General features: G+C 46.4%; 1 protein-coding gene and 1 non-coding gene across 2 annotated transcripts in view; both read left to right on the plus strand.

Annotated features, from left to right (window-relative positions):
* The window catches only part of LOC142391905 (NLR family CARD domain-containing protein 3-like), a 418,516-nt gene that overhangs the window by 72,620 nt on the left and 329,644 nt on the right, over window positions 1–16,252 (plus strand). The window lies entirely within an intron of this gene.
* Window positions 8,484–8,602, plus strand: LOC142392375 (5S ribosomal RNA). Its single transcript, XR_012771030.1, has one exon. It is a non-coding gene; the product is annotated as a 5S ribosomal RNA (ribosomal RNA).

Below are 16,252 nucleotides of genomic sequence, written 5' to 3' on the forward strand. Positions count from 1 at the left end.
CGCCGCCGGATGTCTGGTTCCCCATCGGACCGGTTTCGGTTTTCATCTGAAGGTTTTTGTACAGGCTGCAGGGATCATTTCTCACTGTGGAGACCAGACTTCCAACACCTGCAGTAGTAGGTGGCTGAATGATCGAGTTTAACTTTCTGTATCTGCAACTCACTGCTGTTCTGCTTATTCACAGCTGAGAAATCATCTTCCTGGGGATGACCATAACCTTTATAAACATCACCACTATCTTTATTAATATCAAGAATCAGTCTGAATGTTTCTGGTTCTTTCTTCTGGTACCAGAATACGTCACCATTAATCACACTGGTCAGTTCCACAGCTGACGGAGACACTTTGACCAACTCTCCTGTTCAGTGTTAACTGGTCCTGAATCAGCTCTGCTGCCATGGCAACCAACGCTGTAGAGACACAGACAAACAGATGAAGTGACAGTGTTTGCTCCAGGTGGAGTTTGTTGGCTCCTGATTGGCTGGAAACACTCACCTGAACACAGACAGCACAGAGCAGCGGCTGGGAGGAAAAGCATTTTGTGCAGCGCTGCTTCCTCTGGCGAACCTGGGGAGAAGTGACGCTCTGATGCAGCTCAGGCCAAACAAGGACGAGCTGTGAGATCAGAGCAGGGCCCCCCCTGTGCTTTCTAACAGCTCCTCAGAGCTCCCATCAGCCCCTGCGGCCCACAGAGAAGTCCGCTGCTGCTGAGTGACAGCTCAGCTGAGCTGCTGTGTAGTTTCATGGTCTTCATTTGAATCTGACGGCAGATGAAAAAAAAATCGGGGTCACATGATGCAGAAAGCCTAAAAAACATTTGTGTTCCCACAAACACATTCAGCTTGGTGGTGAATTTAGTAACACACTCTGTTATCTGTTGTTTAACAGCTGGGATGAAAATGCACAACTACAAATCCACACAGCTCCTCAACTCTTATTGAACTCTTCAACGTGTTTGACTTCATTCAATAATGGAGCTGAATTTCTATCCACTCATTCTTTTCCCACTCTGTTTCTGACATGATGGATTTAGTTTGTCATGTTGTTCTTCATCATGTTTCCATCATGCAAACAAAGTGCCGTCAGTGTTCAGCTCTCAGACAGTTCACCTTCAGTTCCACTGACACACTGATGCTGGGAATTCATTTTTATCAGTGCTGCAGTCTGTCCTTCACTCACATGGTGGGAACCTGAGATTTCCTCTGACTCCCAAACACAACTACATTGCTGTCACTGTGCTGCTTATTGGGCTGTGCGGTGCTCACAGCTGCTTTCTTCACAAGTCACCTGGAAGTATCTTTGAAGCTGTTTTGTATGTTGTCTACACTGACTGTGAAGCAAAAGTAACACAACAGCCACATCTGCAGCTTGTTCTCAGTGTTTACAGCACAATCATTCAGCTGCTTTCATGCATCAACATCAGCCGCTTTCGGACAGAGTAGTTATAGGAACGCAGTTATCAGAACTGTCCTACTCGAATTTCGTTCTGATAACTGTCCTTCTGTTTCAGTCTGCATTCGCACATGAGTCAGGACCTGATAGGGACTGATGCGCCGCGCGCAGCCGTCTGCGTCAGTGACGTGTTAGCCGTTAGCCGTTTAGCGCTACATTCAAACACAAAACAGAACCCGGTAAAAGTAATTAGAGAAGAAAAAACACCACCAAGAAGCTAATATGGAGAGCGGGGAGGCCACCGTGTTTATGGTCTGCATGATGGTGATATTAATCATGGACGATCACATCAGGGTCTAATATCGAGACTGGAAAAGCTCACAGAGAGAGTCAGGAGATACTTTTTCATTTCATGAAGGAAGAAAGGAGAGCAGAGCACTGCAGACAAATGAGACCAGTGTAAGTTTAACTTATTAAACACCTGCCGGTTGTGTCTGTGTCTATGAGGAAATATTTCAGCCGTGATAGCATGACATGGGGCGTAGCTACCGACCACCACACACCTCCGTTAGATTCGTTCTATAGAACTATGAAAAGACCCGACCTCGGAGAAGGAGCTAAATAGTTATAGGAACTAAGGGAGAAAGCCCCGAGTTCCTGTATGTCCGAACACGGGAGAAAACGGCCCCGCGGATTAAAAGGTTATTAGAACTGCCAAAGGTTCCTACAGTCCGAAAGCGGCTATAATACAGAAATAACAGTGTAGTCATGCTGGTTTCTGTTAAGAGCTGCTTACAAGCAGAATGGGATTATTTCTACGTGTCAGCATACAGTGTATAACATGGATTCTAGTAAGAATCTGACTTTGAAAGACAGACTCAACATGTAAATGATAAAGTGTCTTCCTGTGGAAGTTCTCAGATATGTACAGTATGAACACTGTGATCCTTTCCCACATGTCCCAGTATGTCTGATTGTGTTCCAAGTGAGGGTCAGACTGGAGAAAGTGTCATGAAGCTGCCACCCTTAAAGAATCAATAAAAGCTCTGAATACCAAAGCATCTCAGTGTCATTCCAGTGTCATCTCTCTAAGTAATGATGGAAGAAGCAGAAGCAGAAGCTGCTCCTCCTGATGCTGCGTGTACACCAGCTTTGTCCTCAGAATATCCATCCCATGGTATAAATAGCTGATCTTGTCATTCTTCTGTTGGTGAGAGTTCTGTAATTTCTCTGATCCATAATCTCGGTCAGCAGCAGAGGCGTTAGAGGGAATCCCCTCGGTTTGTCAAACTGGAAACTTCCACTTGACTGGAGGAACTACGGAGGCCTGGAGATGATCCTGCAGGAGCTGGACATCCTCTGAGTGAGGAGTCCCAGCTGCAGCAGAGACCTGGGGTTGTTCTTTTTCCAACAGTTGCTGGGTTCCTCATAACTTTCCTTACTGCCAAAAGTAATGAGACACGTGTAGAAACCCTCGGGCAAATCGTCGTCTGCCATGTCACACCACTGAAGTGGAGGAGATGATTTCTTGGTTTGACTCATTTTGCTTGTTTATGAGTACTTAAAATCACATTTTTTTAAGATAGCAAGTAAGCGTTGTTTCTAAGTGCTTGTTAAAATTACTATTTAAGATAGTAATTAAGTGTTTTTTAGGTGATGTGAAAACCGTTTGCTGTGACTTTCAAATCTGCTTCAAAAACTGGACGTGTTTCTTCAGATAAACTCCTGACCAGCTGTGAAAAAGCAGTGAAAATGTCTGGCCTGTATAAACTTTGTGATGTCAAACAAGATCAGAGATGACATCGATTGTGATGTCACTACAGTGATGACATCACAGCTTTGTGAAGGCTTCTGTTCTGTCTCTTCTGGTCTGTGGTTCCAACCACAGATTCTGGATGGAACTGAAGTCCGGATTCCAGAATGTTGATTTGTGTTCTCTGGACGACTTCAGCTGATTACTTCCTGTCACTGTCACGTTGGAAGGTCCACTTCTGCCAGTTTTTCAGCAGCCAGTATCATGTTTTCCACCAGCAGTGTTTCCCAAGACAGAATAATGTCAGTTTGTTTAAAATGTTGCCAAAATAAACTATTACAATTACAACAAATGTCATCTCTGGGGACTTCAATAATAAAGTCCAATTCAGGCTAATTGGAGTTCAGTTCATTGTAATTATAATCCAATTCATTCAATTCAGAATGAATCCAATTCATTCATACAGAGCAATTTAAAAACTATTTCCTCGCTAAGGAAACCAACAGATGGCACCGAACTTGCACTATTTCTAATTAGATAGAACTTTTTAATAGTTCTAAGATCAAATCTTTCTGGTTTTATTTGCATTTTACAAAGAGTCCCGAGTAATTATGAAAGTGGGGTTTTAATTTGAAGAAAAAGCCTCAAAATAAAGTGATTTTTAGGAGTATGCAGGGATTCATTTCCATCTAATGAACAGGTCAGTTATATTAAACAGTGGGCCGTGTGAGCAGCAATCAGGGGAGTAAGGAGTTCACAGATCATAGACAGAGGCAACCGTCCAACTATTCAAAGCTTTTAAAATGAGTAATAAAATCTGACAGGTAACCAGGGAAGGAAGTCCTTTAATCCTGGAAATATTCTCCAGGTGATAGTCGGCTGACTTCCTAACTGACCTGATCTGGCTGCTGAAGTTCAGCTCTGAGTCCATAATAACACCCAGATTCCTGCTTGGTTTGTGCTTTTTAACATCACAGCCTGAAGCTGAGCTCAGATTTTTAACAGCTGACAATGACCTCTGTTTTATCTTTGTTTAGCTGCAGGAAGCATGCAGTTTGGCTACGTCAAATGCAAAAGTAGTCCCTGTTTGACTTTTTGGAACTTGTCCTTTCTCAGGACAAAGTTAAATGTATGAGGATCAAAGCCAACAATGGCCTGGGACATCTCAGCAGATCCAGGATCAGCAACATGGAGACTGAGAGCCAAACAGAAACAGAGGTGTCTGCCAACCAATCAGCAGCAGCCCAAGCTGGTTAACTTCCTCGTGTCTGTGTGGCACACGGTGATGGTCAGATGTTACATGCAGGCCGCAGAGAGAAGAGAAAAAAGCTTACTGCACCTGGTGTTCCCAGGCGAATTCTCCTCCAAGTACTAAAGCGATCGTCAGCCGTCCAATGGTTGAGCAATGCTGAGCAGAGCTGAGCAGCGATCAGCCAATGGTTGAGCAATGCTGAGCAGAGCTGAGCGCTCAACAGACCAATCATTGAGCGATCAGGCTCACGCAGGCTCACGCACGTGTGTGACGTCACACTGGGGTCGTCTGCATTTCAAACCAAGATGGCGGTCGCCGGTAACTGTCAAATCTAGCGATACACATTTGACTTTCTCGTTTCCCTCAGGTAAGTTCAATTTTCTTCATTCTTAGCTCTTTCTGTTGGTAATTTGGTGGTGCATTTAGCCAGCTAGATGTCACTTTTGCTGTGTTGAATGTTTCTATGAAAACCGGCAGATTAACGCGACTGTTAACAGCTGAACCGGCGAATCCAGCGATAGCCTACAGTACACATTTGACGCTCCCGTTTCTCTCAACTAAGTTCAATATTCTTCATTCTTAGCTCTTTCTGTTGGTAAATCGGTGGTGCATTTAGCCAGCTAGATGTCACTTTTGCTGTGTTGAATGATTCTCTTAAAACTGGCAAAAACGATTAGCATGCTGCTGTGAAAATGAATGACCTACCAATCGCCACTGTAATGTAACCTGACGATCCCTGGAAATACTTTAAAAACGTGATCAGACACTCTACCTCGCTTCTTAAGATCATAGAGATGGTGTTACAACAATTTGGATTTGAAATTCGATGTGGAAATATGCTTTAGAGGTGTAAACATGTCAACGATTTGTATGCTAAAAACAAAGTGATGAATGAATGGGCTGTTTTTGGTTACTACTTTTATGAGGGCTGTAGGGTCTCTAAAAATGTATTTAAGCCCTCATCTGCTTTTAGTTTTACTCATTTATTCACTTTTTACTGTACCAGATGAAACATGGAGAAGCCGCATCGGTGCAGCGTGTGCGACAAGATTTTTACTGAAAAGTCCAACCTGACGAGGCACCCAGCACCATTGTTGACCCTACATGGCTGGATCCCAAGACAGTAGAGGCGGCTGCCAAGAGGTCCGGGGGTGAGCTGTGGAAAGGTCAGCTGGTCATCGTGTTTGGGAAGTACGCCGGTCAGACCTTCAGGTGGCTTATTGAAAACAATGTCGGCTGGCTGGTGTGGTTGCTGTTCGAGTACTGTCAGCAGGTAGAGCAGAACGAGCTGATGAAATGGCAGAAGGAGCGACTGCTCGAGTACGCCAGAGAGTTCCCTCCTGTCACATGTCACCTTGACAGGAGGTTGAAGGTAAGATAAACTCAGTTACCTTTTAGACCTGAGTAATTGATGTTAAGCAGTAACCAGTATTAGTAAAAGTATTATTTTATGAGATTAGTCTATAGTTGTATTTTATTTTCTGCAGAAAGCTCAATCAAAGAAAGACTGGGCTCCTCCGACCGTCCCCGACCTCTCTCAGAAAGACCCCAACTACACCACCGATGCCGAGTTGTTGGCTGCTGCAGGTATAGTAGTATTATGCTGAAATGAACATGAAATTCTTTGTAGTATGCTGTGGAGCTGCTAGAACTTGTGTTTGTGCCACGTGAAATTCATCAGTATGTATCGAGCAATGCAGTTGATACATTTTTGTTGTGTTCTCTTCAGAGAGTGTCCTGGACAGTTCCGAGGCGTCGGTCAGCACGCAGCTGACCACCTGGGGAGACCTCGCCAGCTCTGTGTGCCAGGACGGCAGTACTGCCGAAGGTGACGCCTCACCTGAAAGTGCTGTCAGACGCACCGTTCCCTGAAGCTCCTGCGCTGCCAACGTCCCTCCCACCACCAGACCGGCCTCAGGTCCAGTACCAGCACGTTCATCACGAGGCTGGAAAAAGGCGTGGTGAGAAGCGGAGGTAAGTTGTCATAAGCACTTTGTTTCACCTGTTGGCTGTGGAAAGCAAATAGCACATACGTCATATCGATACTCATTACATGTGTATTTTATATTTCCAGAATATTTGTTGAAGAGCCAGAGCCTGTGCCTTCTGTGAGACGGCCCGTTCAGCCCACAGCGTCGTCCTCCTCCACTCGTCCAAAGCCTGCTGCGCCCACCCCCATTCTGCCAGGGCCTGCTGCATCCACCCACCTCCAGCCAAAGCCTGCTGCATCCACCTATGGACCACCCCCTGTGTCGGCAGCACCCATACTGCTGGTTCTCCCCTCACAGCCACAGGCTCCCTCCGTCCTGTTTCGTGGGCCATCGTGCAGCCAGAGCTTTGTACCTCCTGCACCAACAGTCTCGGCACTCATGCTGAACAAGTCCTTGCGGCCATGTGGGGCTTGCCACGTGCCTAATTGTGGTGGACAGCGGAAGAGGTACACACCTCCCAAGGACAAAGTGGCTGGAAGCACCCAGAAAATTTTTTCCTACTGTCCAACCACTAGGAAATCCACCACCTCTGGGTTTGACAGTGTGGTGTACGACAGCTTCATACACTTTAAATGTGTGGTGGATGCAGAGTTGGAAAAGAGGGGAACTGTGTAAATAACTGTAAATAATTGTGTAAATAACTTTGTTTGTTTGTGTGTGTGTGTGTGTGTGTGTGTGTGTGTGTGTGTGTGTGTGTGGGTGTGTGTGTGTGTGTGTGTGTGTGTTTCAAAGTATAATCTATTATTTATATAGTTCAAAAGTTACAAATAATGCACTTTACAGTTCTTGTGTTTGTTTTTTTATTTATGTTGCTGTTAAAATGCACTTTATTATCTTTTTATACAAACATGTTCTGGCCTATGTTCAGTATCAAGGCCAATCTAACCTCAATCATTTTAACCGTAATCAGTTCTGATCTAACACAATCAGTTTACATACCCTTTAGTGGTTGTTCATGTTCAGATAATCTGTGTTTTTGTCATGCGTGTTGTTTGTTTGTCTTTGTCAGCTTCATGTCTTTGTGATGTTTGTATGTCTGTCAGCTCCATGTTTAACTAAATGATTGCAAATGGTAGTACATGTTTGTCTCTCGTCTTGTCTCGTGTTCTCGCTCGTAGATCTGTACCTTGTCGTGGTGAGCGAGCTTTAAACCAAACAGATCTTGTATACTTGTGTTTTCATGCATTGCCTTTTAAATGAAACACATTCTGGATGAAAAATAAAAGTTGTAAAAGTATTTCAAGTATTTTGGAGTCTCTGTATGCTTGGGTTTCAGAAGGGTTGGGATAGTGTAAGATAACACATCAATTCACTGATACATTACACCCTTTCTTAATTCAGCCCAAAAATGTAACAGTTACACACTTTTCCACTTGACTATATGAATCTCATCAACTGAAACTATGAAAATAATACACAAAACATTCAGCAGACTAGTGGATTTCAATAGATAGATAGATAGATACTTTATTGATCCCCATGGGGAAATTCAAGAAATTAGAAAGGAAATCAGGCTTTGTACATAACAATTTCCGTAAATAACACTTCAGGATTTTGACCACCAGATGGCACCATCCGTTTTGATCATTTTCGATCAATCCCAGGGTTGAGCAATATGTACTTGGGGGGGTCATGAGCCATTCCCAAGCGGTCTCCCATCCAAGTACTAACCAGGCCCGACCCTGCTTGGCTTCCGAGATCTGACGAGATCGGGCGTGTTCAGGGCAGTGTGGCCGTAAGCCACAGTCCCTGTGACAAATATATGTTATATAGGTGCTGGAACCATACGTTTCCCCTATTTTTACCAGAGAGCTGGCTTGAGAGGCTGCTGTTGAGCCTGCACGTTGACTTCCCTGATGTGATTGTTCTCTGCAGCTGAAAATGGGACTCTCAGATAACTGTCTGTCAAGCTCCTCTGTTCCCTGTGTGTAGTTTTGTGTCCGTTGTCATATAGAGAAACCAGGGAAGCTCAATCCCACGACATGCTCATAAACTGCGTCTTCTCTAAACAGTATAGTTCTATTTTAGAAGTCGGAATACAATAACAGATTCTGTTTCAGAATCTATAAAAAGCTGGTTTGTGATTCCATTGCTGGCTTACGGCCACACCGCCCTGAACACGCCTGATCTCATCAGATCTCAGAAGCCAAGCAGAGTCGGGCCTGGTTAGTACTTGGATGGGAGACCGCCTGGGAATACCAGGTGCTGTAAGCCTTTTGGCTTCTCCAGGCGCATGCAGTTTGGCTACGTCAAATGCAAAAGTAGTCCCTGTTTGACTTTTTGGAACTTGTCCTTTCTCAGGACAAAGTTAAATGTATGAGGATCAAAGCCAACAATGGCCTGCTGGGACATCTCAGCAGATCCAGGATCAGCAACATGGAGACTGAGAGCCAAACAGAAACAGAGGTGTCTGCCAACCAATCAGCAGCAGCCCAAGCTGGTTAACTTCCTGGTGTCTGTGTCTGTGTCTGTGTCTGTGTCTGTGTCTGTGTCTGTGTCTGTGTTCAAGTAAATGGAACTGTAAATTTGTAACAATTGCAAAGAAATTGTCGCTGTTGATAAAAATGATGTGATTAACATGGATTTGTCAGATTAACATGGATTTGTCAGACGGAAGGTAATCATGAGTCGTGTTGTTTTGACAGCTGCACCGTCACTGTGAATGAGAGAGCATGAGAGTGTTATAAATAGTACCTGATGGTGTGTATACTGTTGTGATGACCTCCCTCAGGGGTTTAGGTGTCTTTAAAGCGGCAGTAGGAAACTTTTTTTTAGTCATATTAGCTTTAACTGTCATGGGATTCTGGAAGTAGAATATTAAATAGGCTGTTTAGGAAAAATAACGAAATCTGTAGCTCCCTCTGAAGCCTGTAATCATGCTTGCAAAAACCGAGCGCTCCCGGCTGTTTTTAACCAATCAAGTTAGGGTGGAGGAATCCTACCTGTCAATCACAGCTTGTGCACACGCTGCTGAGCGTGAGTCTGCCCCAGCTTGTGTGCGCTCACACTGGTGTGAACTCACGTGCACAACCTCGTCCACAGAGGGGGAGGGGTTTGGGGGGCGATTCGGAGCTTGTTAGAGGTTGGGGGAGGGACCTGAAAGTTGTATCAGTTCGAATTTTCCGACTTTAGACTCGTAATTTTGAAAACTTGCCTACTGCAGCTTTAAGAAAGTGAATCTGCAACATTTCCCCAGCTATGTTCAGGTAATATAGTCCAGTACACAAACACTTTTACATATTGATTATATAAACCACCCCAGTCAGAACATCATCTGAGACGTCTACCCTGTGAGGGACAGCTGTGGTTTAAGCTGTGGGAGTTAGAGGCTGCTGGAAGCTCTAACAGTCAACCAGCCACAGAGGATGAAGCTCTGATCACTTTTTTCATCTCATTGCTTTACAACTTCACCGCTTGACTAGGCTCATGGATTATCTATGTACAATACATCTTCACTGTAAAATCCAATAGCTGCCCTGACATTTGTTAACTTTACTAGGTTAATTACAATATGCACTTATGACTGATATTTATGAAGTAACAGTTAGTTCATGGTGAAAAAGGCAAAAAACTTAGTGTTTAGAGTGAAGATGACTTTATTTAGAGTGAAGCTCACTCAACAATATGTAGGAACACAGTCTCACTCCCACTGCGCATTCAAAGAAGAAGAAGTGTGCATGCGCAGTAGTAACATTCAGTCTCTCCCGCTCAGCAACGTATATTATGTCTATGTCAGCAACGCAGCAGTCCAGCACACAGGCCGGGGCACTGAGGGCAGCCTGCTGAGTCCACTTTTTCAGTTTTTTTAAAATTCGTTTGAAAAAGAATAAATAAGGTAAGTTATCAAGCAAGTATGTTTCTTAATATGTTTTAATTACTGCTCCGACTGTTAGCGTTCATGAGCTAACGTTAGCGTTAGTTAGCTAGCTAACGAACCAAACAGGCATAACATTAGCCTGTTCAGGCCATGGTTAAGGCGAGTTTGGGCGGTTTCCCACCATAGTCCTGTGATTATCTTAAAACGTTTTAACAGTTTCAAAGTCTAATTACTTTGAAAGTCTCACATTTGAAATGTTGTAGCATGAGTTTTCCGTTTTCCCCAAATTGACAACGATGGCATTTTGGCCTGACTTTCAAATTTGCAACGTGGAAATTACAGTTTTCAGTTAAGGCAGCATGAATGTGTTTGATGCAGAGAGGAGGATACATTAGGTTCATAATGCACTGGCGCTGTCTTTCTTTGGGGAAATGATGAAGACTGGTTTAGTAGCATAGATGCTTTCGCATCCTATGAGCAGACATCCCAAGTCTCCCGGAAGTTCCGGGAGTCTCCCTGATATTGATAGTTAATCACGGATGCCCGCGAGTCGGATAAAATATCCCGGATTTAAGACTATGCGAGGGAGTGTTTTTTTTTTTTTTCAATGCGAGTGAGAGCGTGCAGGCAATACAATAACTCGTGCACCATGCACGTTTGGACTGCGCAGGCACGAGAGAGAGAGGGGTGTGGGGAGAGGTGTGAAACCTGTGCGTATCTGTCCAAAGCGATGCTCTGTTCAACCAGCGTTCAGGGCGACTGCTGGTCAGAAGGCCCGCTGATTGGTTTAGTCAGCAAAATAAGCCAATAAAGTTCGGTGTGGGAGGGCTTCGATTTACTCTCTGACAGTTAGCACTCAAAACTGTGCATCCTGCGAAATGGCAGAGGGTGAATCCTTGAGTAAAAAACGAAAATATAAGACTCATTTTACAGCAGAATATACTAAAGTATATCCATGTCTAGTGAAGGTGAAGAATGATGACACTGTGCGAGGTGCACTGTATGCAATAGTGACTTCAGTGTTGCCCACAGCGGACTTAATGACTGTAAAACATGTTGAGGTAGGCTAAGTTGAATGCGTCATCATCTGCATCTTATTTCTGTAGGTTAAATGCTGTTATAAGATAAAACAAAACGTATCAAAGACTTATTTAAAGTATCAAACACATTTAGTTACTAAATTTGTAGGCCTATATCTAACTAGCCAGCTACAGTATCTAACTATCTATATCCGGCCTGTCTAAGCCTTTTAAAAAATCCCCAATTTAATATAGGGCCGGGGGGGGGGGGCAAACAGAATTGCACACCGGTGTAGCCATTTACTGCAGGTGGGATGGACTAAATAGCCCAGTTACCTCCTCATCTCGCTCTTTTTGCGCTCCGTGCCCATATTATTTCCCAGCAGAGTGGCTGAGCTCAGGTGTCTTGCTCCGTGTGCAACACATAACCCAGTTGGTTTGAGGTGGTATTAATATTTTCAAAATAAATTGGCTTAAACAATTTATCAAGAACCCATTTTAAATTTGGAACTTCATACCAATATGGTTCCATATGTAGTATCTATGTGGGGAAAATTTATGTTTGTAGATCAATGACCAAGAAAGAAGCATCTGTTTATGAAAGTAGGATAGCTTTGAGGGGATTTTTTCAACATTATAATTACAAAGTAAAAAGAAATTTAGGCCTCCTAATTTAGAGAAAATTAAATTCGGTATGAAGTTCCAAATTGAAGATGTGTTCTTGATAAATTGTTTAAGCCAATTTATTTTGAAAGTATTATTTAAAGTGTAAAAGTCTAAAAAGTTAAGGCCACCATTATCGTACCAGTTCATTATTACAGATTTTTTTTTAATATAGTGGTTTTTGTTCCTCCATATAAAGTTTAATGAAGTTTTGATTTGCCGTTGTCGCTTTCTCTTTTGCCGTTGTGATTTGCACTTCAGGGCCACCGTAGCACCTCCTCACCCAAGCAAGCGAGCAAGTGCAGGGCACCCAGTTCAGGGCAACATGTTTTTCTGTGTGTTTCTTATACGAGTAACTGAGTGAGTTAACTATGTGTGTGAGGGATGTTTATGAGACGTTGGGAGAGAGCAAACAGTTGACACCATAGATGTTGGAACTATTCTGTTTGGGGTGGCAGGGTTTTTGTTGGGAGGGGCGGCGGAAGCACGCACACTTATCAATGATTGAGGATTTGATTTGAAGTTATTTTATAATAACATGTGTCACGGATTTAACTTCCACCGACACAAAATCAGGTTCTGAGATCCCCCAAATCACACAGACGGTAGGCGAAGTAGGTATAGAAAATAGAACTTTATTGTAATTTCAATGCATAAGTAAAATCATTGCGCAAGTGAAATCATTGCACCAAACCCACCTGCAGTTACCCCCATCCCCCAGCTCTTCAACCAGTAACAAAGAAAAAACAGGTAATATTCTGGCCACACTATGTTATCTTGACAATGCCAGTCCACCACACATCAGCCCACAAACAGTCACTTCCCCACAAAGCCTCAGTCTACTGGTGACATTTTCCACCCCCCCCATTTTGGTGGTCGTCCTCGCCCACCCATTCACTCCCCATACCTTGCTGGAGGCATGCCCATATTAGACCGCTGTGACCGCCTCAGAGGGTTTGACCCCCCCTCTGACAGCAGGGCAGCCCCGGTCTGATCATCTGGCTCTAACAAAACTGGGGCCTGAGCTGGTTCAGCAAACCGCACAGGTTCACCCCCTGGGTGAGGAATGGCAGGCTCTGTAACGGCCAAGGGGGCCAGTCGGGCTAAGGGGGCAAAAGGTAAAAAGAACGTAGGTTGTTTAGACAAAGAGTCCATCTTCAGGGTACACACCTTGGGCTCAGTCCTTGTAGCCTCAAGTCCTGCAGGACAGGGGCGCAAGTTGTTCCGGTGCATTGTCTGAATTGGTCCCTCCTTCCCCTCGGGTCGGATTTTGTACACTGGGTGGCCAGACAGTATCTGCGAAAGCACAACAAAAGGAGAGGGCATCCAATGGGGTGCCAACTTGCCCCGAGCTCTCCGTCTGAAATTCCTGATCAGCACTCTCTCGCCCGGCAACAAGGGTACGGCCCTTGTCTTCTTGTCATACCGAGCCTGATCCCAGCTCTGCCTCTGTTCTGTGTGGGTTCGGACCCGGCTATAGACCTCCACCAGCGTCCGATGGTGCTTGTCCACCCATCCCACCACCGTCCTCCGATCCTGTGGGGGGACAACATCTACACACAGGTCAATGGGTAGTCGGGCATGACGTCCAAAGAGCACAAAATAAGGGGTCAAACCAGTACTACAGTGCACCATGTTGTTATAGGCTTGCACCAAGGCTGGAAGCTTGTCTCTCCACCTCAGCTGGTCCTCTGCACAGAGGGTATTCAACAGGGATAGCAGGGTCCTATTGAAGCGCTCACACGCACCATTGCCCTGTGGGTGGTATGGGGTGGTCCGGCTCTTGGTACAACCATACAATTCACAGAGCTGACGCATTACCTCAGATTCAAAAGCCCCCCCACGGTCTGTCAGAAACCGCTCCGGACAACCAAACGGTTGGATGAGGGCGGCCCACAGGGCACTGGCCGTGGTCTGAGCAGTCTGGTCCTTAGTAGGCACGGCCACTGCAAATCTAGAAAACAGATCAGTCATCACGAGGATATACTGGTGGGTGTCGGTTGGCCGCCCCAAAGACAAATAATCCAAGGCCACCACCTCCCATGGGTAGCTGGACACAATCGATTGGAGGGGGGCCCGTACCGCGGGGCCGGCCTTTGCAACTGCACACTCGGGGCATTCGGCTGTCCATACCTTTATGTCTTTTCCCATTCCTTGCCAGTAGAACCGGCGGCGCATCAGGCCCAGAACCTTTTCACTATTAGCGTGTCCAGCTGCCTTGTGGTAGTCCTTCCACAAGTCTTGAGTATGCTGGGTTGGGACAATCAACTGGAAGGTCAGCTGGCCAGTATCTGGCTCCTTAATGCAACGTCCCAGGACGCCCTTGCGTTGCTCCAGCCGATCCCATTCTCGCCCCCACTTGCGAACCTGGGGAGACACTGTTAGACCTTGACTTTTCAGCTGGCTCACCTGGTTCAACTCCGGGTCCTGCTGCTGGCGTTCCTGCCAGGACCCCCAGCCATCGTCTTGAGCTGCCCGAGGAGCCTCCTCCAGCCCCCTCTCCCCAGGAGGGGCAAGGTGGACAGCCTGGACATGTGCCTCTCCTGGGAGTCGGGACAACGCGTCTGCATTCTGGTTCGTCCTACCAGGCCGGTATTTTACTGAAAAGGTGAAATTTGCCAGCTGAGCCACCCACCTCTGCGCCACCGCCCCCAGCTTTGCTGTCCCCAGGTGTACGAGGGGGTTGTTATCCGTGAACACTGTGAACTCCGACCCCCACAGGTAGTGCTTAAACTTTTCTGTGATCGCCCAAAACAGTGCCAGCAACTCCAACTTAAATGAACTATAGTTCTGGTCATTCCTCTCATGGGGCTTCAGGCTCCGGCTTGCATAGGCAATCACCCGCTCCCTCCCCCCTTGTACCTGTGACAGCACTGCCCCGAGTCCCTACAAGCTGGCATCTGTATACAGCAAAAATGGTAAGTTAAAGTCAGCGTAAGCCAGCACCGGTGCCTGCAGCAGTGCTTGCTTAAGTTCCTCGAACGCCTGCTGGCACCTGGGGGACCACTGAATAGCTGCCTTCTTGACCCCTGCTGTGCCCTGAAGGAGAGCGTTGATGGAGGCTGCCACTCTGGAGAATCCCGGGATGAAACGGCGGTAATAACCTATGAAGTTGAGGAAGGAGCGGACTTGGGTGACTGTCGTAGGAACAGGCCAGTTCTGTACTGCTGCCGTCTTGTCAGGGTCTGTGGCCACCCCACTTTTGCCTGACCACATGACCCAGGTACTTGACCTCTTTACGAAAAAGGTGACACTTCTGGGGCTGGAGTTTCAGGCCGTGCTGTGCAGTTTCTCAAACACCCTCTCAAGATGTTCCAGATGGCTGCCGAAACAGGGGGAATACACAATGACATCATCCAAGTAAATCAGGAGGAAATCGTTCACCTGGCCTCCCAAGCAGCGCTGCATGAGCCGCTGGAAGGTAGCAGGGGCATTGCACAGGCTGAAGGGCATCCGCTCGAACTGGAAGAGGCCCACGGGCGTGGTAAAGGCAGTCTTTTCTTGGTCCCGCGGAACCACCTCGACCTGCCAATACCCGCTTGCAAGATCCAGAGTGGAATACCAGGCTGACTCCTTGAGATGGGTCAGGGACTCCTCAATCCTGGGCAAAGGAAAAGCATCCTTGTGAGTGATTGCATTTAATTTTCGGTAGTCAACGCAAAACCGCCAGGACACATCTTTCTTCCGAACCAGCACCACGGGTGCAGCCCACGGGCTGGCACTTTCCTTTATTACTCCATTGTCCAACATACCTTCCAACAGCGACCTCAACTCTGTGTACAGATTTGGTGGAACTGGCCTGTACCACCAGTGCTCACGCACCACCAGTGCGTGAGCACTGGTGGTGCGTCCCCGGTGGGAATCTGATGGAGGACTGCAGTAGTGCGGCCGAAATCATCCTCATCTGCCGCAAAGACTTTGGTCCATCTCTGCAGCAGCTCGGCCAACCTCCGTTGTTCATCGAGGTCTAGGCCCTCCCCCTGCAGTGCCAAGGCTGGATGGCTCGGTGATGATGCCTCTGCTGGGGGTGACAGATCATTTATTCTCCTCACCTCTACTATTGAGGGTCCATCAGCTGTTAACACCAACTCTTCCTCAGTTCGCACATCTTGGGGATCCACCTGTGAGACTGCAGCGAGGGCCCGACGCTGAGGGAGCTCCACAGGGAAAAGGTGAGGGTTACACACTCTTACTGGTATTCTCCCACCCCTCACCCAACTCAGGGTCCTCGCCACCCGCCACTCTTGGTCATCGCTTTGCAGGTTCTCCACCATGATGCAGCAGTCTGGCCTCCCAGTCGCTTGGGGGACCTGGGCCCAAACCACCATTTCAGTCTCCGGGGGGATCACTATGGGGTCCTGACGC

Source organism: Odontesthes bonariensis, chromosome 11 (genome assembly GCF_027942865.1).
Source record: "Odontesthes bonariensis isolate fOdoBon6 chromosome 11, fOdoBon6.hap1, whole genome shotgun sequence".
NCBI lineage: Eukaryota > Metazoa > Chordata > Actinopteri > Atheriniformes > Atherinopsidae > Odontesthes > Odontesthes bonariensis.